This window comes from Zingiber officinale, chromosome 11A, assembly GCF_018446385.1.
Source record: "Zingiber officinale cultivar Zhangliang chromosome 11A, Zo_v1.1, whole genome shotgun sequence".
Classification (NCBI taxonomy): domain Eukaryota; kingdom Viridiplantae; phylum Streptophyta; class Magnoliopsida; order Zingiberales; family Zingiberaceae; genus Zingiber; species Zingiber officinale.
Genome location: NC_056006.1, coordinates 78089545 through 78114719, shown reverse-complemented (window position 1 = coordinate 78114719; position 25175 = coordinate 78089545). Strand labels below are relative to the sequence as shown.

Genomic DNA, 25175 nt, shown 5'->3' with positions numbered 1-25175 from the left:
AGTGTGCTATTTGTGGGAAATTCCATCCCGGAGTTTGTCGTAAGGGCACACGAGGATGCTTGAATGTGGACAAGAGGGGTGGCTAGCGGTGCCCAAACAAGACCGCCTCTTCCTCGATTCGAAGGCTAGCTCGTTACATCGATGCAGCCGCTTTAGATGGCCCACACATCACAGGCATTAGAAGCCCCTCGGCTATGACCAATGCGAGGATCTACTCACTCACGGAGAGGACGTAGCAAATGCCTCGGCGTTATGGTCGATTAGTATTTTTGACAAATAGCAATGTCTTATTCGATCAGGGGCAACCCATTCTTATATAGCCGGGCATTCGCAAACAAGTTAGCAATACCTCCAGAGGTACCTTCGGGAGAGATTATGGCATCTACGGCTCAGCGCTTATTATAGCGGAGAACTCTTTTGAGATCGATAGTGCTAGATATGATGACTACGATGTCATTTTGGAATGGACTTCACGATCGGATCACGGTGCTTCCATAGAGTCCGTAGTCATATTCAACGAGTAAACACAATACATCGGGAACCAAGAAGAAAGGCCAAGAAGTTTCTCTCAGCTAACAGAGGTTGATGGATTCGGGATGCGGGGTTCTTAGCACACGTAGTCGAGTACCGGTCAAGGACCAGACTAGCGAGTTGTATGTGACTACCAGTCTTCAAGAGTTACAGGGCCTAGCACGAAAGGAGATCGAATTTGAGATAGAGCTCATTCCGGTACAAATCCTATCTCCAAAGCACCTTAATAGAACTGAAGGAACTTCATGAGCAACTACAGGAAGGGCTTCATCGTCCTAGTCACTCACCATGGGAGCACCTGTATTGTTCGTGAAGAAGAAGGACGGGAGCATGCGCCTGTATAGATTACAGAGCGTTGAACCAAGTTACCATCAAGAACATGTATGACGACTTGTTCGATCAGCTAAAGGGAGCAAAGTGTTCTCTAAGATAGACCTCAGATCGGGTTATCATCGGTGAAGGTTAAATATACCCAAGACAGCATTCAGGACCAGATGCGGACATTATGAGTTCGTAGTCATGCCCTTTAGCGTGACACAGCTACTTTCATGGACCTCATGAATAGGGTATTCAGAGAATACTTAGATAAGTTTGTTATCGTGTTCATCGACATTCTTATCTATTCAGAAACTCGGGAAGAACACTCTTGCAGACCCTTTAGCGAGAATCGGTTGTACGCCAAGTTCACAAAATGTGAATTTTGGTTAGATCAGGTGTCCTTCCCGGGTCACATCATCTCAAAGGATGGTATCATGGTAGACCCGATAGAAAAAAACCCACGGTGAGATCGAAGCTTTCTGATTAGATTAGAGAGGACTTCTCCGAGATAGCCTCCCCAGCTCTTACGGAAAGAACAGAAAATTTCGGTGGACGGAGAAGAGTTGGTGAAAAGGAGATTGACCAGTACACCTATTCGACTCTACCGAAAAATACATGGTGATGCCTCCAAATTGGACTAGGAGCGATCGATGCAAAATGGCAAGGTGATAGCCTATGCCTCAGACAACTCAAGGACTATGAGAAGAATTACCCTACTCATGACCTTGAGCTTGCAGCAGTGGTGTTCACTCTAAAAATTGGAGACATTACTTGTATGGGGCGCAGTGCAGAGTGTATACAAATCATCGAATCGAAGTACTTCTTCACTCGGAAGGATCTGAATATGCGACAGTAGAGATGGTCAAGGACTACGATATAGACATCCTCTACCACCGGGGAAAGCAAATAGGGTAGATGCACTTAGCGAAAGTCCAGTGCTACCTTATTATCTCTAGCAGCCATGTCACCACCCAAAAGGAGATCACAGATTTCGGTCTCGAACTCATAGTTGGACTCTCTACTATGACCTTAGAGTCGACCTTGCTTGGTGACATCAGAGACTCGAGACAGGATCACGAAATTCGAGAAAATCAAGCTAGGATTAGCGAATGAAAGTGGAGAGTTTAGAGTGTCAAATAGCGGGGTGTTGTATTTTGGCGAGTTATGTGTTCGATCGGGAGGAACTAGAGAGAAAATCCTAGAGGCTCACAAGACTCCCTCGCGATGCATCTGGCTCCACCAAAATGTCGGACTTGAAGCGTTTTGGTGGCACAGGATGAAGAGACATCGCTCGATATAACTTTATCGGAGGTTAAGGCGAATACGAAGACCAAGAGGAGTTTTGCGGCCTATTCGGATACAGAATGGAAGTGGGAAGACATTTCTATGGATTTTATAGTGGGATTACGGAACCACGAATGGTTTTGATACCATCCGGGTAATAGTCGGATTGACTAAATCAACCCACTTCTTAGCTATTAGGATATCCTACTCCATGGAGCACTAGCTCGGTTGTATCTCAAGGAGATCGTTAGACTACATGAGTCCCACGAACCATTATTTCGGTTAGATTCACATCACACTTGTGTGCATCTGGGCAAAAGTTGCTTTGCTTACTTCCATCCTTCGTCACATGACGGATGTGATTGACGGAGTAAATGCACTCGAAGATATGCTCGAGCATGTGCCCTAGATTTCAAGAAGTTGGTGCAAATATCCGAGTTTAGCGAATTTGCACAACAACAATCTATCGAGCCACTATCGGTATGGCACCTTATGAGGCTCTCTATGGGGGAGGTGTAGATCTCAATCTCTGGTATGAGAGTGGTGAGCAGAAGAACTAGAGCTTGACAGATCTAGTATCTGGGAGCTCATTGCCCAGGGACGCAAGGAAGGAGCTCAGTCAGAGCCGCGAGAGGAAGCTATCTACGTAATGGATTGAGTTTTGATCAGCGATGGTGTCCTGTAGTAGCTCCCATGAAGGAGTATGCGTTTTGGGAAGAGGCAAGCTAAGTCCCGAGATATGTGGGATCTACCTTATCGATGAGAAGTGGGCAAAGTAGCATATGAGTTAGAGCTACCCGTGAGCAATACACGATGTATTTCATGTCTCTATGAAGAAGCATATCCCAAATGCCACCGGTGATTGAGCCCTCAGTGGGATCATGAAGACCTCGGCTGATCGGCCTATTCGGATAATAGGCAAGCGGTTAAGAAATTCGGAACAAGGAAGTACCATTAGTCAAAGTTATTTGGCATAGTCACACAGCAGCCAGAATTATTCTAAGTTCGAGGATGAACTTTTATAAGGTATGGAGCTCCAAAATTCTCAAAACTATTTTAGAAATATTCTATAATTATTCTGGAATTTTTAGATATTTTTCCAGAATTTTTAGAGTAGCGGAAGTAGAAAAAATAATTAGAAAAGCAAAATAGCCTAAGCGGGGATTGAACCCGAGACCTATGGCTTAGGGATAATGCTAGTAACCAGTTGAACCCAGCAGGGCCGTGCTGAAAGGAAAGGGAATCAATAATATTTATATTAGAGTTGGGCCGAAATACCCACTTAATATAAATAGAAAACTTGAGTGGGTTTGGTTTATTTTTCTTTGGTTCGGGAATTCTCCACCGAGACCTCACCTTACACGCCGCCCCTCTCCTTCTCTCGGCGCCAACCACAAGAACACCCTAGGGTTCTCTCCCTAGGGCCTCAAGGACATCTTTCAGTGATAACTCCGGCACGAGGACGCTCTCCTTCGCAAGGGGAACGCTTAGACGCGAGAAGATCGTCGAGAAGTCGTCTCCACCGGAATTCTAGCGAATAGAATTGTAAGGAAATTAGCGTACTAGGTAAGAAACCCCTCACCTGCAGTATAAGTAGCTTTCGTTTGAATGCATGCTTTTAGATTAGTTATACTCGGATTTTTGTCGACATCTAGGGTGTATTTAACCCTCCCCGCAGCTTTAGGGATTAGTCGAGCACCTTTAGATGGGCCGGACGCGTTTTCCCTCTTCAGTTTGAGGTTTTAGACATTGTCGGGTGCCTAAAGGCGGTCTCCCTACTAGAGAGGAGAGTTAGAACACACCAAATGCTCGATAAAAAGACTAGGACAACTTTTGATTCAGTGGGTATTTATTCAGCTCAGTTAAATGTCGTATAAACGTATTGATCCAGTTAATTAGCTTTATTACAGCTTTCATGGGACTAGATGTCCAATGGGTGGGCTCCCACAGTCGCCTCTAGGTTCAGACAACCTAGCTCTAGGTTCAGATAACCTAGAAACAGCTAAATAAAATAGTACAGCTATTCAGTATTTTACTTTTCAGTGGCACTGTACAGGATTAGATATCCATTGGGTTGGGCTCCCACAGTCGGTCCCTAGGTTCAGATAACCTAGTAACCTTTCTAAATTCGGGACTTGCAAACCCGGGTCTAGTTAGGGATGCGCGTACAGCAGGTACAGTTGTCGGGCCCAAACAGCAGCATGATTATTATTTTGAACTATTATGTATGTAGTTTTCAAAAGTTCATAAAATAGTTATATGAATTCAGTACAGTTTTAGTATCAGATCAGTAATAGCTTAGCTCAGTATCATGCTCCAGCTTAGTTTTTCCCTTTGAATATGCATGATAACTCCACGTTCAGTTTGATATACATGTTTGAATGATTGTATGCCATGTCATCTTTTACATGTTCAGCATATGTTTTAAATAGCATGTTTTAAAATCATTATTAGCATCGTATGCATATTTTTGTGAGGTAGATGGTTTCTTACTAAGCTTTAAGCTTACAGATTCTATTTTCCTTATACTGCAGATAAAGGTAAAGGAAAGATGGATTAGCAAAGGAAGCTGGAGGACAATGCAGAGATGGTGTGTGTGGCAGGAACTTGGAATAAAAGATTCTAGGGAATTTTAGCAAGCTTTGTTTAAGCATCAGAACTTTATAGTATTTTATTATTTGCACTCTGGTTGTTAATCACTATGAATTAGTTAGCCATGCACTCTATTATGCTTAGAACCCTTCTTTTATGATGTTAGAATGTTAGTTGTCATTGTTAGAATGTTTCTTAGTCATTTTAGAACTTGTAAGGTGATTAAGGCACAAAACAGTGCTGAAATCAGGGGTTCTGATTTGAAATCAGAAACCCAGATCGATCTGGATCGATCGAGATCCAGACACATTAGTGCTTGGATCGGTCGGTCGATCCGGACGAATCCGAATATGGCCACCGCAGAGAGTTACGCATAAGCGATCATATGATCGCCACCGCGATCGGCCTGGACGGTGATCGCGACGATCGAAGCACACGGTGAACGCCATCTCTGATTCTCGATCCGGACGCCCCATGACATAGCTTTATAGATTATGGATCGGTCGACCGTCGGCGATTCTGCTGCCAGGTGTCATCAGTGTCACAACGGATCGCCAATCGATAGCCCATCGATCCATGGATTGATGACTGCAGGACTAGCGGGAGACATCCGGAGGCATAGATTATCTTCCCTAGCATGTGAAACCTAGGTACACCTAATATTAAGTTCAATTTAGAATTTCGATGTCGGTTTAGTAAAATTTTAATCAATCGATTTAATAGTAATTTAGCACTAGATGGTAGAGCCGGCCTGACCTCTGAGAGGAGGCGGGTTACACTCTACAATATCTTCACCTCTAAACTTTTATTCATAAGTGCCCCTCTAGCTGCTGAATCTAGGGACACCTTTGTGTGATAATTGATGCAATTATAAAATGTGTGCAACACTAACCATCTTTCAAATCCATGGTGTGGCCATTGTCTGAGCATGTTATTATATCTATCTCATGCTTCAAATAAATATTCTGAGTCTGATTGTTTGAAGCTTGTAATTAAATTTCTCATATGAGCTGTCTTGCTTGGAGGATAGAATTTATCAAGGAATTATTGCTCACATTGTTCCCAAGTGGTAATGTTATTTGCTGGTAGTGAATTTAGCCATTGCTTGACTTTATCTCTTAAAGAAAACTCAAACAATAATAATCTCACGACTTCAGATGGAACACCATTCATCTTCATCGTTCCGCGGATTTCATAAAAAACTTCCAAGTGTTGATTAGGATCTTCATGTGGTCCACCCCCAAATTGATTCTGTTGGACCATACTGATTATCGCAGGCTTGATCTCAAAATTATTATCTTCAACAGAGGGTCTTGTGATGCTAGAACGAAATCCTCTGGCATAAGGTGATGCGTAATCTTTAAGCGGTTTGTTTGTCATATTTGAATGTACTTGTTCTTCTAAATGTCTTTGTGAGGTTCTCCTTTTATGAAAGGTTCTATCAATTTCGGGATCAAAAGGTAATAGATCACCTACAAAGTTAGATCTTCGCATATAAGAACAAGATTACATAATTTGATTCACAAACAAAAAGAGTAAAAGAATGCAAAGAAAAATTAAAGAACAGAATTACAAAACTAGTTACAAGTTAGATGTGAGAAAAACAAAGAACAGTTTAGTCTAACTCAAATGATAATCTCTAATGTTATAGACGTAGTCCCCGGCAACGGCGCCAAAAACTTGTAACGAACCGCAAGTGTATGATTACGTCGTCAGTAATATAAAAGATATCATATCCACAAGCACTGGTTATAACCACTAAAGATATCTCAAAGCGAATTAGCTAAACAGTCAACTAAGAATTACATGTACTAAAAGCAACTAGAAAATGGAAATAGAAAAGTAATGTAGAAACTAGGTTTTAAGAAAGTTCTAGGAGATTTGGTTTCTTTGTGATACTTATCAATGTAATATGATTTTACCAATTATATCCTCAATTGTCATGTATTTGTAAGAAGTCGTCGGTTATCTCCTATATGAAACACCGACAAGGGACTTATATCTACACCTTAAGTAACTAAATAGTAATGACCCCTATGAAGTCTGTTAGCGGGGCAGCCCTGTCACGACGCCCCTTGGTTATAAAACATAGAAACACATTACTAATCAATTCACATCAAGATATAGGGATCAGTTCATCTATCTATCCCACTTCTTTGAAGATTCTTGCTTCACCCTTCAAGGTGATACCCAAGATGTCCGTTAATGGGGCAGCCCTGTCACGACGCCCCTCGGCCATACAACCTAGAGAATTCCTCTACAAGATCCATAAGAATTACAAACATCCAATCAAGAATGGTAATTAGATCCAAACACAGCAATTCGCACAAGATTGAATTGATGCAAAACATAACAACATCATTGAAACAAGAAGTTGGCAAGTCCTTGATTTCATACATCAATTCACATCACAAATACTCCCTTCATCCTAGAACAAGGAGATCTACTCCATAGAACAAAAGAAAAGATCCGAAGACAAGAAGATCGTAAACATTTCGATCCAAATCAAGAAGATAGAAAAGAAATGCTTATCTAGAGACACCGAGTAATCTTCGAAACCAATCCTTGCTATCAGCGTCGAATTGGAAATGGAGACGTCCTTAAATCGCCGGATTGACACCCAAAAGATGGAGAAGAACCTTCAGATTGGATCTCCCCAAAGGGAGAGCCTCCCCCTTTCAAAGAGGAAGAATCCCTTTAAATAGAGCAAGGGGTTTGGGGACCACACGGCCCGTGCCGTGTGGACCTCAGACGGCCTCGCCTGTTTTGCTCTGGGCCAGAGTCACACGATCGTGTGAGATTCACTCGGTCGTGCCATGCTCCACCTCTGGACAGCTCACACGGCCGTGTGGCACACACGGTCGTGCCAGTCTTGGTCTCTAGAAAGGTTACACGGCCGTGTGGCACACACGGCCTGGCAATGCTTGGCCTCTAGAAGGGCTGCACGGTCGTGTAGATCTACACGGCCATGTTCTCACTTTACTTCAAAAGTGACACGGTTGTGTGATATCACATGGCCATGTCAGCCCCCTCTCCTGTTGATGCTGTACACCTAGTCTGCTCCATACGGCCAAGATCATTTTCCTTCCTGTTTCTTTGATATGGTCGTGTGGCACACATGGTTGGCACTGACTTTCTTCGTTCGTTGATCAAATTCACCATGAACATCATTTCCTTTCCAAATTTGACTCCTATAGACAGAAAATGCACAAGAGCAAATCTCCGAACAAAACAGAGTAAATATGCTAAAAGTAAAGCAAGAAGTATGAAAATGCATAGATAAAGCATGCATAAAATATTGGAATGTGCGTCAAAACATGCTAAACAAGTGTATAAAATCTACGCACATTAGTAAGACTTTGAGGATCTCCTGATTGGTGACTTCAGCTTGCCCGTTGCCCTGAGGGTAGGACACCGAGGTGAAGACTTGTTGGATATCATAGCCTTCACACCATTCTCTAAGCTCCCGGCCGACGAACTGCCTTCCGTTGTTGAATACGAGTCGACGTGGGATTCCGAACTGGCAAATAATGTTTTGCTAAATAAATTTGATGATCATCTGCTCGGTGATTCTTGCCAGCTGCTCGGATTCGACCCACTTCAAGAAGTACTCCACCGTAATGAGTAAAAACATCCGCTAACCTGTCGTCATGGGAAAAGGTCCAATGATGTCCATGCCCCATTGGTCAAACGGGCAATATACCGTGGACGCTTTCATTTCCTCGGTCGTTCGGTACAACATGTTGTGATAGTTCTGGCAGGACAAGTAGGTGGCCATCGTCTGAGCGGCATCCTCTTGGAGGGTCGGCCATAAATATCCGGCCAGGAGTATCTTTTGGGCTAGTGCATGGCTGCCCGGGTGACCTTCGCAAGAGCCTTGGTGCACCTCCTTCAGGATGTACTCGACGTCTTCCGATCCGATGCACTTGAGGAGGGGCCTGGAGAAGGCTCTTTTGTAAAGCTAGCCCCCGATCAAGGTAAATCGTCCGGCCCTCTTCTTCAGCAAGTGAGCTTCTTCCGGATCGGCAGGTGCATCTCCTGACCGCAAGAACTCTATCAAGGTCATCCTCAAGTCATTCGGGAAGGTTATTCCCTCCATTTGGTCAATGTACGCCACAAGTGAGACTTGCTCGATCGGCTGACCTATGACGATCAGCGTCAACAAACTGGCTAACTTCGCTAACTCATCCACCACCTAGTTCTCCAATCGGGGGATCTTCTATATAATGACCTCCTAGAAGTTAGCCTTCAGTTTCTCGAAAGCCTCTGCATAGAGCCTTAGCCGAGCGTTGCTTATCTCAAATGTCCCGGATAGCTGCTAGGCGGCGAGCTGGGAGTCTGAGTGGATGAGGAATTTGACTGCTCCCACGTGCCGAGCTGCTTGTAGGCCGTCTATCAGCGCCTTATATTCTGCTTTGTTATCAGTGGCTCGGTAGTCTAGCCGAACGAATAGCTGCATCCGGTCCTCCCACGGTGAGATAAGCAATATGTCGATCCCGCTACCCTATCGAGTGGATGAGTCGTCCACATATATTTTCCATGTCGCTGCCAGCTTGTCATTCTGAACTTCTATGATGAAATCTGCCAAGGCCTGAGCCTTGATCGCCGATCGGGGTTGATACTGAATGTTAAACTCACTAAGCTCTATCGTCCACTTAATCAGTCGTCCGGGTGCCTACGGATTAAGGAGGACTCTTCCTAAAGCGCTGTTAGTCATTACAATTATTGAGTGCGCCAGGAAGTACGGGCAAAGCCTCTGTGCGGTGAGTATTAATGCATAAGCCAACTTTTCGAGACCAGTGTAGCGAGACTCAGCATCTTTTAATATATGGCTCAAAAAATATACAGGTTGCTGCTCTTGGTCGTTCTACCTAACTAGAGCTGACCCAACCGCATGCTCATTGGATGTCAAGTAGATCCAGAGTGACTTACCCACAACCGGCTTGGCTAATACAGACAGTGAGTTCAGATACTCCTTCAGCTCCTCCAGCACCCGGTCACAGTCGACGTCCCATTGGAATTTTGTAGCCCAGTGAAGCACCTTGAAGAACGGCAGACTCTGATCAGATGACTTAGATATAAACCTGGATAGTGCTGTGAACTGACCGGTCAGCCTCTGAGCTTCCTTCAAATTCCGAGGCAGAGGCATGTTTTGCAAATCTTGGACCTTGCTCGGATTGGCCTCGATGCCCCGCTCGATGACTATGTAGCCCAGGAAGTGGCCACTCTTCGTGCCGAACAAACACTTGCTCGGGTTCAGCTTTATTCCATATGTCCTCAACATCCGGTGAGTCTCATTGATATCTGCGCATAAGTCAGCAGCTCGGAGAGATTTGATCAATATGTCGTCAACGTATACCTCCATATTACGGTCGATCTGCCGTCGGAACACTTTGTTCATCAGCCTCTGGTAGGTGGCTCCGGCATTCTTTAGTCCGAATGGCATGACGTTGTAGCAGTATGTTTCATCGGTCATAATGAAGCTGACCTTTTCCTGGTCCCCGTTGGCGAGCAGCACTTGGTGGTACCCTTGATACGCATCAAGCATGCAGATCAACTCACAACCCACCGTCTAGTCCATCATTTGGTCTATCCTGGGCAACAGATAGAAGTCCTCTGAGCATGCCTTGTTTAAATCATAGAAGTCGATGTAGACCTGCCATTTGTTGCCCGGTATGGAGACTAGCATGACATTGGCTAGCCAGCTCGGGAATTGGACTTGCTTGATATGTCGGCCTCCAGTAGTTTCTCTATCTCTGCCCGGATAATCACGTTCTGCTCCGCACTGAAAGTGCTTTTCCTTTGCTTCATCGACCGAGCGCCTAGTCGGACGTGAAGCTCATGCTGAGCCATGCTCGGGGAGATGCCGGGAAGCTCATGGGTCGACCAGGTGAATACGTCGTGATTTAATTTAAGGCAAGCGACCAGCTCTGTCTTCTTCTCCTCCTCCAGGTCAGCGACGATGAAGGTTGTTGCCTCCGCTCGGCTGGAATGGATCTGGACCTCCTCTTTTTCTTCGTATACTAGAGTGGGAAACTTCTCAGTGATAGTGTTTACCTCTAGCCGAGGAGTCTTCCGAGCGGGTTTTGCCTCGGTCTTGACCATCTCCACATAGCAGTGCCGAGCAGCTAGTTGGTCGCCTTTGACCCCGCCCACTTGATCATCCACTGGAAACTTTATCTTCTGGCAGTAAGTTGACACCACCGCCCAGAACTCGTTGAGGGTCGGTCGGCCCAAGATAACGTTATAGGTCGATAGTGCGTCCACCACTATGAAGTTGTTGGTCTGGGTCCTCCTCAACGGCTCTTCTCCCAGCGAGATTGCCAACCTTGCTTGGCCGATCGGCAAAACTTCATTGCCTGTGAATCCGTAAAGCAGGGTCGCCATGGGCAGCAGCTCGCTTTGATCAATCTGTAGCTAATCGAACGCCTTTTTGAAGATGATGTTCACCGAACTCCCCGTGTCGACGAAGGTTCGGTGAATGGTGTAGTTAGCGATCACCGCTCGGATGATCAGAGCATCATCATGAGGGATCTCTACTCCCTCCAAGTCTTTAGGGCCGAAGCTGATCTGGGGGCCTTTAGCCTTCTCCTTGCTGCATCCTACGGTGTGGATCTTCAACCGCTGAGCGTATGACTTCATGGCTCAATTGGAGTTGTTGGACCCTCGGTGGCCAGCTAGAAGGGGGTTGAATAGCCCTGAACAATATAAAAATAAAACCCTTCTCGAACTTTAAAAGAACACTTGCCTAAATTAATTAAAGAAAGAAACTAAAAAGACTAGGCTCATGGTTTTGACTTGGTTACAACCGGGGAGGTTGTTAATCCAAGGAATGAATCACACTAAGTATCTCCTTCAGGTGGAGAAGCCTCTTACATGAAAGTACAGAAATGAGAAGCTTAAACTAAAAGAAGAGTGCATAAGTGTTGTAATGCTAATTGCTTGTTCATTAGCTTTTGGACCAATGTTGTATTTATAGCCTTGGTCAGGGCACCTGGAGGGTTCCAGGCGCTTGAAAGGGGATAAAACTTTATCCCCTTCGCAACGGATCACAGTCAAACATGATCTGGTCAAAGTTGCATTCCGAGCGCCCGGAAGGGTTCCGGGTGCCCAGACCCTTAAAGTCAACATTGTTGACTTTTTGCGGTCTGGGCTCTATGCTCTGGTTCTGGTCGCCTCGGTGCGAGTCTTCCACTCCAGCTCCTCTCGCTTGGGTGATTTCAGCCAACTGAAATAAGGCTCACCCAAACCCAATATCAGCCTTCTTGAGCAACCTTCCGCTCCGGCTTCTCGTCCCTCGAAAACGTCGTGCGCTTCCTTCTCGTCCGCCGGCGTACTCTTCCATAACACCTCGTCCCTCGGATGCACCAAGCCCGTCGACTCTCTCCTGTGTCGTCCTTCTCGCTAGCTGCGTCTTTTACTTGACTTCTTGTGTTCCTAAGCTCCTGCACACTTAGACACAAGGTTAAAACACCACAGGACTTAACCTAACTTGGTTTATCACATCAAAATAACCTTGGGGTTCCAACAATCTCCCCCTTTTTGATGTGAGCAACCCAAGTTAAGCTAAGGTAAAGAAACATAAAGTAAAAATAATATATTCCGCAATAAAGTGCAAAAAAAAAAAAATTTGAATCTACCTCCCCCTAGACTTAAACTTTTCCTTCTCCCCCTTTTATCACATAAAAATGGGGTACTAAGAAAAATCTAAGGGTAGAAAATTTTGAAATAACTCTTTCAAATTTTGAAAACTTTGAAAATTTTAATAATACTGAAAAATTTTGTTAAAATTTCTAAGTTAAAAAAAATCGAAGTAAAAAAAAAATCAAGCAGAAAAAATATTTTTGACTAACTATTTAAATTAAAAAATATTTTTTTGAGAAATTTTTCTAAGTTTTTGCAAGCAAAAATATTTTTGAGAATTTTCTAAGAAAAAAAATTCAATCCAAAAAATTTTCCAAGAAAAAAATCTAAGTTAGATATTTTTGCAAAATATTTTTGAGACATTTCCAAGTAAGAAAAATATTTTAAAATTTTTTTAAAGCATTAACTAATCCTAATTTAATGTTTTATTAGTTAGTCAAATAAACATTTTATTTTAATATTTTGGCTTCCACGCTGTGGTGAGACACTAGGTCTTCTTGGTTATTGGATCATCAACCACTTCTAGACAAAGCCTCATACAGAAATTAAACGTTTAATTTTCTTACTAAAAGCGCTAAATCTAAATTAAGGTTTAAGTTAAACAAGACTTCGGAACCCAATATAGGTTCCAGCCAACTGGATTAATTAGGTATTTCTTAGGGATATATTTCTTTGAAATATTTCTAATTTGTCTCTTGTGATATCTAAAATACCAATTTAGATTGTTGAATTTTCTAAAACTTGTATTAGCACTACAAGAAAAATGGTCTATTAGAACATTTTCTTTATGACACTTATTATAAAATGTCATTATAAATCCTTTATAACGACATTTATTAAAACTAATTAATTTTAAAAATATAATATTTGATTAGATATTCTATCTTGACACAATTTATAAATGTCATCATAAATAATAAATATATTAATCTAACTTATATCATGTAGTGTTTAACCTAGATAAGATTAACTTTTCCCAAACGCCCGTGCCCCGTCTCCGCCACCACCGTCGCTGGCCTTGACTTTTCCCAAACGTGTGTGCCCCATCTCCACCACCGCTTCTCCTCAATCGTCTCCGTCGCTACACCTCGATCGTCTCTGTCGCTGCGCCTCGATCGTCTTTATCGAGCCCCATCTCTGTCGTTGTTGCGCCCCATCTTTATCCATTCGCCGCCATGGGTATATCTGTTCATCTCTATTGTCCTTAATTGTTTTTTGTTCTTTTTTTTTTTGTTTCATCTTTCATTTGTTTGGTATGACTTTTTGCAGCCAAGATCAAGATTGGCATCAATGGTAGGCTTTCTTTTTGGTTTCACAAGAGTGTCTTTTTAATTACTTATTGTCGATCTTGGTTTCTGTTGGGTTTATCTTTTGTTTTGTTGGCTCGCTATAGGTTTTGGTAGGATTGGGTGATTGGTCGCCAGAGTCGCGCTCCAGAGTGAGGATGTGGAACTCGTTGCCGTCAATGATCCATTCATTACCACCGATTACATGGTACTCTTTAGCGTGTCGATCTACCTATGCGGTTACTTTTTTATGCTTTCTTTTGGCTTTACTAGTCTGATTTGTATATTTATTGTGCTTTGTTCATTTATCTTCCATCAAAATATATTATTTAGAAGTGGATGGTTGTTACATATATAGATCCAAACTGCAGATCCTATGGATTAGATTTTTTATGCTTTTAGTTTATACTATGTTTCTTTAGCTGTATCTTAGATCTGGCTTTCTAACTCGGATACATTTGTAGATATACATGTTTAAATATGATACTGTACAAGGGCAATGGAAGCATCACGAGATAAAAGTGAAGGATTCCAAGACCCTTCTTTTGGGAGAGAAAGAGGTTACTGTCTTTGGCATCAGGTGTTTAAAATGTTATTGTCTGTTCTGAAAGAAGTAGATGTTGTCACTGAATTTTTTGTTGGTGTTATTTACTGAGATTGTGGTTGTGTTTAGGAATCCTGAGGAGATTCCTTGGGGTGAGACTGGAGCTGACTTCATTGTGGAGTCTTGTTACGCTCCGCAAGTGTACGGAAATGTCGCAAGTAATATAAAAGATTATCGTATCCACAGGAACTGGAATAAGCACTAGAAATGTCTCAATGCGAATTAGCCAAACAACTATCCAATCGTTTCAAATGCAAAGTGAAGGTAAACAAATCTAATATTAAAGATCAACAAACAAGAGTTTAGTGTTTTGGGTTATGATAAAGGAATATTCTAGGAGTTTCAGTTTCTTTGTAAGATTTCTTGAATGTAAATGGTTCACCAATTCTTTTCCCTCAATTGCCAAACACTTGTAGAAAGTTGTCGGTTCTCTCTTGCAATAGATAACCGGCTAAGGACTGAGAAATGTATCTAAATATGATCAATTAGACATGAACCTACGTTGTCCTTACACAGAAGCGCACCTATTACTATGCCTTCCTCGGATATCAACATAGAAGCCCACAACTTATTAATCTATCAAGATACAAGAAACTAATCACAAAATCCATCCTAGTCTCTTGAATATTCCTATTTCCTCTTTAAGATTATCTCTCAAACGTCCTTACACGGGATTGCACATGTCACGTGGATCCCTCGGATGATCGAGTGAGAGTTTATCTTTACAAAGTCCACAAGAAATCCAAACAATCAATCAAGAATGAGAATTAAGCACAAATCAACATTAATCATTCAAGATCTAATTGATACAAGCAAGACAATGTCATTGAAACAAGAAAATGGCAAATCCATATGAGATTACATCAATCCATCATACAAATACTCCCTTAATCCTAGAATACAAGATCTACTCCATGAATCGAGGAAGAATACCCGAAGAAATAAAGATTACAAGCATTTCTTAAATCCCCAATCCAAGAAACCAAGAAAAGGGGAAGGAGAAAACTTATCTACGAAGAAGCCTCGTCTTCGGATCCAATCCTCGCTCCGGAGTCGAAATCGTCAAGAACTCCCTTAGAATCGCCTGAAATCCTCCCAAGAAAGGGAGAAACCACCAAATCTTGCCTTCTCCCAAAGGAGAGATCCCTTTCAATTCATGAAGGAAGGTTTAAATAGAGGAGAAATCGGGCGCCACACTTGTTCCACCGCCGTAGTGTGAGATTCACAGCCATGTCCATTCCCTCTCTGCCAAGCGGCATGGAGTGTGACTCCACGCGCGAGACCTACTATTCTCGGAAGTGCTACGGTGGTGGTGCACGGCCACCACCTTGGTCTCTGGAGAAACCTCACACGGTGGTGTGATGCACGCCACCACCACACGCAGCCTCTGGAAACCTCACCAGTCGTGTAGATCCACCACGCCATGTAAGGCATCTGCTCTGATTTCTTCAAATCAAGACACGGCCGTGTGAGATTCACACGGCCATGTCCTCTTCCATTTCTGTTAAGACTACACGGCCATGTGTGGTACACTGATGCTCTCTCCTTCAATTACTTCCAAGCTTGCGAGGGACGCATAATCTTCACCAATTTCGACTCACTATGCGAAATGCACAAAAAGCATATCTCCGAACCAAAAGAGTAAATATGCTAAAAGGAAAGCTGGAAGTATAAAAATGTATAGATCAAGCATGCTCAAAGTATGTAAATGTGTGTAAAAACATACATAAAAGAGTATATAATCTACGCACATCACACCCCCAGACTTAAACCTTTGCTTGTCCTCAAGCAAAATGCTGCAGTCTAAATTCATATGTTCTACAACACATTCATAAAACCTAGTGCACTTTCTTAATTCTATCAAAAAGTTTCATTAACAAGCATGATCATGGAAACAAGTAAAGTATGGTTCAAGCATAAGAATCTTGTGCACAGTGTAAAAGTAACTCAACACCCTTCAAGTTTCAATCCATGTCCTAGTCAAGTCGTCATCAAATTTGAATTCCTAATGTTTCCAGTGAAAGACAAGTAACCAGTGATAGGCACTTACTCACCATTCACTTGGTTCATTGATCCTGTCCGAACCGCCGAACCAAAGGATGCTGGGCACGTGGCGCGCTCCTATTCGATGGTGTAGGTCTCCGTCTGGCCGCACAAATCTCCGGCGAACCTGCACTGAAGTTGGGCCGGGAAGGAGTTCCCGGCGGCGACCCTCCGACGCTCAAGTCAGGTAAGTGGCGGAAAAAGGAGCTCCCAAGCTTGTAGAATGCGTACCTCCGGCGAAGTCTACGGCTCTTTATATAGGGTGATGAAAAAGCTCCTACACGCCTATCGAGGCGCGTGCATGTCCGCAGCCCATGCCTCGGCGTGTACCTGTCAGAGAGCTTACCTGACGCCATACTGCGGCAGTCCCATTGCGCCTTCGATGGGACAACAGGACACCCCGTTGTCAGGCTAGGAGTATGGCCTAGCCATATGATTCGACGGCTGTCAGAAGATGTTCCCCCCTCTTTACTGTTCATAATCCGGGGAGTCCGGCCGGCCCTTCCTCCTTTTACGCGTTGGCCGGACGGCACTCACCTCGCGTCCAGTCCGCCGTTGACATTGGTGTGCTGGGGAGATTTCTAGTAGGCGCTATGTAGAGACTGTTAACAGTGTCATTGTTTCCTGGTCCTTCCGCTCGGCTCTTAACTACTGTTTCGACAGAGCGTCGGAACCCCGACCCGGTCAGGGCGCCGTTTACTACCGAATGTCCCTTAGTCAGCCGATCGGTCTGGTCCATTTCTTCCAAGTCCGGTCGGCTCACGCTTCTTCGGCGGGCTGCTTGGCTATTTGACCTCTACGTGGCGTTGACCCCTCGTTGGGGGGTCCCGGGCTCTTACCACCGGATCACTTGCCTTCCCTTCGAGTCTAGTCGAAGGAGGCGAAGTCCGACTGACTGGACTGCTGATCTGACAGAACAACGATCCTTGCATTGGGCCGCTCGGCCAGGCCTAATGATGCTCGTCCGTTCGGCGGTATCTGATCCGTGCCTTGTGGTCTCTTGGACCCCATGTTCGATGCTCTCCCCTACTATTCATCACGTGCACTGCGCACGGTAAGGGGAGCTCATTAAATGCGGCCAGTATCCCGCTAACACGTGGCGATCATGCGCTTGTCAGCGTATGGCGGTGGCGTCACTTCCGATGGGACAGCCGCCGTTTGAAATGGACGGCTGGATGATGACCTTGTTATCAACAACCTGGATCGGACGGTGGAGGTTGCTCCCGGGCGGCGATATAAAGCCCGCGACTCCGTTTCCGCCGCCTTGTTGCTTCATCCTCTTCCGGCGCTTCTCTGCTCCTTTTTTTTCTCCGGCGACCTCGCCCCTCCATTCTTCGGCAAACCCCAGGCCCTCGTCGATCATCTTTCTTGCTCGTAAGACCCTCTTTCTTGTTCCCCAACGTTTTCTGCTCTTTGTTACTCGTTTCCTTCAGTCGGTTTTCCTCCACTCCTTGCTTGAACCTTCTCTTTCGGTCCCGTATTCTCGTCTTTCGCCCATGACTAGCACCTCGCAGTCGACCGGCGGCGCTCCGGGCCTATGGTACGCAACCATGGAGAGTCGCTTTGATGAGGAAGACGCATTGCGTCTCGTTCGGACTTACGACCTGCCGACCGACCACCAAATAGTGTTAGCCACACCGGCCGATCGGCCTCATGAACCGCCGCCCGGCACCGTTCTTTTCTTCCAAGACCAATTTCTAGCCGGACTGCGTTTTCCACCCCACAAGTTTCTCTTAGAAGTTTGCAATTATTTTCGCATTCCGCTCGGCCAGGTAGTTCCCAACTCTATTAGGCTGCTGAGCGGAGTGATAGTTTTGTTCAAACTGAACGGCATCCCCTTAGACCCAAAAATTTTCCACTACTTCTACTATCCCAAGCAGGCCGAGTGGGGTACTTTTGTTTTTCAATCTAGGATAGGTTTCGTCCTCTTCGATAGCATGCCGAGCTCCAACAAACATTGGAAGGAGCATTTTTTCTATATCGTTTTCGAGCGAACTTTTGACCAAGTGGCGGCGTCAGCGATCTACAAGGAACTCGGCAAATTTAGAGGCGACGCTGGCCTACCTTCATGCAGCACGAACGGCTGGTTGGCGGCTATCATATTGACAAGCTACTACTCCTGGGAGTAATGCACATATTCCGCTTGTCCTCTACGACGACACTGCCTGCAGACATGAGTAAGTTCCCTATCTTCCGGTTTGTTTTATTCTAAGCGTTTATTTTTGCTTGCCTGAAGTCATGTGGCGCGCCAAAGCTTCCGAGAAGCTCAAATTGAAGGCCGCTCAGATCGAGACGGTGACGAACAAGGAGGCCGCCGAACGGGGCCTTTCCCCAGCTGATCCGGTCGGCGAAGAAGGTGAGGGGACACCAACTGTCCCCGAAGCCTCAGACGCCCCTGCCTCTCACGATGAGGCCGCGGGCGACATAGAACCTCCTACCGAAGTCGAGGTGGAGGGTCGTTCGACCGATGACGTGCCGCTACGCACTCGGAAGCACCGACGACCGGAATCCGCATCTGCCTCCACTACACTTGATGAGTTACAGCCCGAGCGGGGCGCGGATGCACCGGTGCTGTCCGAGACGGTTTCCCTCGAGAGTACTCCGACCCCTCGTGGTTCTCCGAGGGCCAGCTCTGAGGTGCCGCCGTCCAGCCCTTCAAAAACTTTGCGCCGTATCAGGCACTTGGGCGAGCTTCCCTCCTCGTCCACCGGTGGGCCGTCCGGTAAGGCCAACGCTTCCAAGAGTGAGCCGAGCGGCCAGAATTTAATTAAAACCATTTTGCGCCTTCCTTCGGAGGCGTACATGGCTGCTGCTGATCGGCCTGTGGTCCCCGAGTAGCAGATTACCTTGACAGGCCCTCTGGCCCAAGCTTGGGTGGACGCTCGGCGTCGAATAGCCAAGATGACTCCCGGACACCTCGGCGATAGCAACCTACAACAGGCCACCGGGGTATGCTCTGTTTCTTTGTTTGGGTATTTGAATTATGTTTTTAACCTGTCCACATTTGCTAGCAGAACTGGGTGGAGCAGATCGCCATTAGCGATCGATTGGCCGAACTGGAGGACAAGTTGAGAAAACAAAAAGCTGCGGGGGGTACCGAGCAGTCGACGGCCGCTCTGGAGAAGGCCAAAAAACTACTGGATGCCGAACGGAAAAGGGCTTCCGATTTAGCGAGCAAGGTCGTTCGGCTTGAAACGATGATCAAGCAACGAGATAAGGAGATCAAAACAGCGACCACTCGGAAGCAACAGGCCATCAATGATATGGACCGCATGAAGGTGGAGATCAGGGGGCTGGAACAATGCATCAAAGATTTGGACGCCCTGCTAGCCACCGAGAAAGAGAGCCGCTCGGCCGATCTCCAAAGGTTTGATGGAGACTTGAAGGATCTCCAAGCTGCCAGCGATGCTGCCCACGCCGCACTCAAAGAGTATCAAGAGGGGGAGTCGGCCCGTTCTGACGAAGTGAGGAAGACTTCGGGGAGAAGTTTACCGACAAGATATCCCTCACTTTTGAGGAGGCAATCAAGGCGGCGGTGGGCTATCTAAAGACCAAAGGCCACCTGCCCACCGAGCTGACCATCCCCGAGGACCTCGCAAGCGTGATGGACTCCATTCCCGACGCTCTTTTTGATTTTGATGTGTGAGGAGCGTTTTTATGAACTTTTTTGTATTCCCGCCGTTCGGCCCAACTTATTCCTGCAATGACTTGTTTGATCTACCTAATGAGTAATAGATAACCTTCTGCTCCTTTCACTTCTATTTTAGCAAGGCATTTTTCCCTCGTCGCGCCAAAGTGTTCTTTATATCCTTTCCGCTCGGCACCACGCCTCTGTCCGGCTCAGTTCGATCGTCTTAATGACATCTATCATGCGACCGTGCAGCCGCTAGGCTTTCGAACGTAGCCGCTCGGCATTTACATGCTAATACCTCACTTCCACTGACCAACTTTTTCTTTGTGCCTTACCCCCAAAGGGGTTTTCCGTACATTTTTGATAAGCGAGCCGCTCAGCCGTATGACCAGGCCATCGTTGATTGTATCATGTGACTGGCTATCCGCTCGGACGTTTATAGACGCCGGCTCGTCTCTCGATATTTAACGTCGGCGCTCGACGGTCTTCCGCTCGGACGTTTATAGACGCCGGCTCGTCTCTCGATATTTAACGTCGGAGCTCGACGGTCTTCCGCTCGGACGTTTATAGACGCCGGCTCGTCTCTCGATATTTAACGTCGGAGCTCGACGGCCTTCCGCGGACGTTTATAGACGCGCTCGTCTCGATATTTAACGTCGGCGCTCGGCGGTCTTCCGCTCGGGCGTTTATAGACGCCGGCTCGTCTCGATATTTAACGCTCGGCTTCGGCGGTCTTCCTTCGGACGCGTTTATAGCGCACGCTCGTCTCGATATTACGCCGTCGGCGCTCGGCGGTCTTCCGCTTCGGACGGCGTTTATAACGCCCGGCTCGTCCTCGATATTTAACGTCGGAGCTCGATGGTCTTCCGCTCGGACATTTATAGGCGCGGCTCGTCTCTCGATATTTAACGCTCGGGCTCGGCGGTCTTCCGCCGGAGCGTTTATACGCCTCGCTCTCTCGATATTTAACGTCGGCGCTCGACGGTCTTCCGCTCGGACGTTTATAGACGCCGGCTCGTCTCTCGATATTTAACGTCGGAGCTCGACGGTCTTCCGCTCGGACGTTTATAGACGCCGGCTCGTCTCTCGATATTTAACGTCGGAGCTCGACGGTCTTCCGCTCGGACGTTTATAGACGCCGGCTCGTCTCTCGATATTTAACGTCGGCGCTCGACGGCCTTTTACGGCTAACTTTTAACTGATTACATACACCCTGCCGAGGGGCGAGGGGTCTTCGTTATCGAGTGTGCGGCTCGTATAATATACCTCCGGCCTAACGGTCCGGGGCCTTCGATATCGAGCGTGCGGCTCGGTTATTTATATGCCCCGGCCGAACGGCACGGAGTCTTCACGCAGTAAGCCGTTCGGCAGAGAATGCTCAATGTGTTTTCATCTTTTTGCTTCCTGCATTACAAGTACATAGGCGACTAGCATATACACAAAAATGAATTACATTCGTGCACCTTTCATCCAGCTCGATAAGGCTGGAGATGATTTGCACTCCACGGTCGATCCAGCTGCCGCCCGGCTTCGTCCTCCAAATAATATACGCCCGAGCGGAGCTTTTCAATAACTTTGAAGGGGCCCGCCCACGGTGCCTCCAGTTTGCCGACGTCGCCGACCGGCTTGACTTTCTTCCAGACGAGATCACCGACCTGGAATGATCTGGGGATTACGCAGCGGTTGTAGTTTTGCTTCATCCACTGCCGGTACGCCATCAGCCGAACGGACGCCTTGGCTCGCTCCTCGTCAACCAAATCCAGCTCCATATTCCTCCGTTCGGCGTTGCCATCATCATAGCTCATCCTCCGGACGGACTCAGCACCGACTTCCACCGGAATGACCGCCTCACCGCCATAGACCAAATGGAACGGTGTGACGCCCGTCGCTTCCTTCGGAGTCGTTCGGATGACCCATAAGACGCCCGACACTTCATCCAGCCAACTTCCTCCCAAATGGTCGAGCCGAGCGCGCAGAATACGAAGAATTTCCTGATTGGCCACTTCGGCTTGACCGTTGCTTTGGGGATAAGCCACGGACGTGAAGTGTTGCTCGATGCCGTAGCTTTTGCACCAATCCTCTAGCATCTTCCCTGTGAATTGCCGCCCATTATCTGAGACCAATCGGCGAGGGATGCCGAACCGACAGATGATGTGTTGCCAGATAAATTTTTTGACCATCTGTTCGGTGATCTTAGCTAGCGGCTCGGCCTCCACCCACTTGGAAAAATAATCAACCGCCACTAGCAAAAAATTTCGCTGCCCGGTCGCCATCGGGAATGGACCAACAATATCCATTCCCCATTGATCGAACGGACATGAAACTGTGGATGCCTTCATTTCTTCTGCCGGTCGGTGGTTGAAGTAATGGTACTTTTGGCATGAAAGGCACGTTGACACTGTCCGAGCGGCATCTGCTTGTAAAGTCGGCCAGAAGTATCCAGCTAGCAGGATCTTCTTAGCTAGTGCTCGTCCACCCGTATGTCCTCCGCACGATCCTTGATGTACTTCTTGGAGGATGTAAGCCGAGTCCTCCGAGCTCACGCATTTCAACAACGGCGTGAAAGCCTTTTATAAAGGCGATCGCGATGAGTGTGAACCGTGGCTCTCCTCCTTAGCAGTGGGCTTCATACTCATTGGATGGTGTGCCTGCCGGAAGGAACTCTATGATGGGCGTCGGTCGCTTGAATGTGAGGCCTTCCATCCGGTGGCGACATGCCACCAATGCTTTCAATTGGCTTGGCGAAATGGCGGGCTTATTGAGCTCATGAGCTTGGCTAACTCATCACTGCTTGATTTTCTTACAGGTATCTTTTGGACAATAACTTCTCTAAAATCGGCTTTGACTTGAAGGCTTGGTAGAGCTTGAGCCGAGCACTATTGATTCGAAGATACGCTGTGGGAGCGGCTCCCACATGGGGCAGCTAGCTATGAGGGCCTCATACTCCGCCTCATTGTTGGTAGCTTTATAATCCAGCGAGCGGATAGGTGCATCTTTTCTTCTTGCGAGTGGACGACCCATCCACATATATTCTCCACATAGCTTTCGGACCTTTGCACCTCGGTCACAAAATCGGACAAGGATTGCGCCTTGATCGCCGAGCGGGCTGGTATTGAATGTCAAATTCGCTTAGCGTCCATTTGATGAGCCGTCCGGATGCCTCTGGATTTAGTAGAACACGTCCGAGAGGGCTATTGGTTTTGACAATAATGGTATGCGCCAGGAAATATGGACGAAGGCGTAGCTCAGTGTAGCGAGATTCAACATCTTTTAAAATGTGACTAAGGAAATACACAGGTTCCTCTCCGGCCTGCTCAGTCGAGGATAGATAAATACAAAGTGGTTCACCAATAGTCGGCTTGGCTAACACCGGAGCGAGTTCAGGTATGCCTTCAACTCTTCGAACGCCCGCAATAAAATTTTGTAGCTTTGCGTAAGATCTTGAAAAAGGAACTCCGATCGACGGTTTTGGAGATGAATCTGGACCGATCAACCTTTGCACTTCTCTTGTATTTCTTGGGGTGGCATGTCTTGTAGGGCTTTCACCTTGGGATTTGCTTGATTCCCTTCGGTCACTATGTACTGACCCTTTGCTCGAGCAGGCACTTGGGATTTAGCTTGACTCATATTTGCGGCTCGGAAGGTTTCCTCCATGTCTTTGAAGAGATCTGCCGCTCGGACGGATTTGATGAGAATGTCGTCCACATAAACTTCCGCCCGATCTGCTCTCTGAATACTTTATTCATTAAGCGCCGATAGGTGGCTCCGCATTCTTCAATCCGAACGGCATCACATTATAGCAATAAGTGTCATCGGCTGACCTTCTCTTGATCTTCACGGCACTTGGTGATAGCCCGGTAGGCGTCGAGCATCTGATTAATTCCGCGGCCGTAGGTAGAGTCCACCACTTGGTCTATTCGAGGCAAAAAATCTTTCGGGCAAGCTTTGTTGAGATCCGAAAATCTATGCACACTCTCCATTTGTTGCTCGGTTTGGAGACTAACGCCAGCCAACTCGGGAACTGAACCTCGCGTATATGGCGGCTTCGCTTCTCCACCTGCTCGGATGATGACGCTTAAATCTCTTTTCTTTGCTTTAGCGTCCGGTCGGACATGTAACTCATGCGCTATACTCGGAGAAATTCCGGGCAGCTCATGTGACCAGACGAAGACATCATGATTTCTTGAGGCATTGGATCAGCTCTTCTTTTTCTTCCGATCGGACGCAATAAAGGTTGTGGCCTCCGATCGGGATGGGTGAATCTGCACTTCCTCTTTTTCTTAAATTAAAGAGGGTGGCTTTTCGGTGATGGCGTTTACCTCAATCCGGGCGCCTTCGAGCGGAATTGGCGCGGACCATCTCGATAGCATCGCCGAGCGCTAAGCGATCTCCTCGTACTTCTCCCACTTTGTCCTCCACGGGAACTTGATCTTCGATGGAAGGTTGAGACCGCTTCGGAATTATGGCGTCGGTCGTCCCAGAATAGCGTTGTGGAGGGAGAGTCGACCACCACAAAGTTTGTTGTCCTTGTCCTCTGGCTCTTCTCCCAACGAGGTAGCCAGGAAAACCCGTAGGCGGAGTTGTCATGGTAATCGATCAATTTGCGGTGATCGAACGCCTTCTTGAATAAGATGTTGACTGAGCTCCCTGTCAACAAATACGATGAATTGTGTAATTGGCTATTACCGCTTTGATGAGCGGAGCATCGTCGTGGGGTACTTCAACTCCTTCCAAGTCCCCGGCCCGAACTGATTTCGGGATGGAGCTGCCGGACGCTCGCCTTTCTTGCTCTGTTGGAGTCTCCTCCGGTCGGCCCGCCAGCAATAACGTTGATTTCGCCTCGGGAGGTATTGCTTTTATTTTTCTCTTCCCAAGCGGACGGTTGAGACCGTTCTCTGGACGCTCGGCGATTCTCCTACCTTGGGGAACGGTGCCGATCGGGAGTTTGTTGTTGTCGCCTATCAGCTCGCGTCCGATCGGCTCCTTGAATTCTCTGTCGCCTGTCGACTGAGGGAGATCGTCGTCCGGCATTCCTGGGTACGGGATGAGACACGAAGGGAAGACTTCGACAATCCCTTGTGTTGTGCGTATCCGTCCGGTGGAAGGAGCAGAACATCGGGGTCCATTTCTTTTTTGGCTTGGGCCGGGCGGCGGCTACCTCTTGCACGTGGGACCTGGCATGGGGGGATCGGATTGCTTCGGCCCTTGGTCCTCTGGGCGGCTGATGAGTGACGTGTTGCTT

At 46.6% G+C, this 25175-nt stretch overlaps 1 long non-coding RNA gene and 1 other non-coding gene across 2 annotated transcripts; both read left to right on the top strand.

Annotated features, from left to right (window-relative positions):
• The first annotated feature begins 5626 nt into the window (after positions 1 to 5626).
• LOC122033179 lies at positions 5627 to 5733 on the top strand. Its single transcript, XR_006126427.1, has one exon. It is a non-coding gene; the product is annotated as a small nucleolar RNA R71 (small nucleolar RNA).
• A 7794-nt stretch (positions 5734 to 13527) lies between these two features.
• LOC122030978 lies at positions 13528 to 13863 on the top strand. The gene is made up of 3 exons (XR_006125691.1): positions 13528 to 13548; positions 13639 to 13662; positions 13763 to 13863. It is a non-coding gene; the product is annotated as an uncharacterized LOC122030978 (long non-coding RNA).
• The last annotated feature ends 11312 nt before the right edge of the window (positions 13864 to 25175 follow it).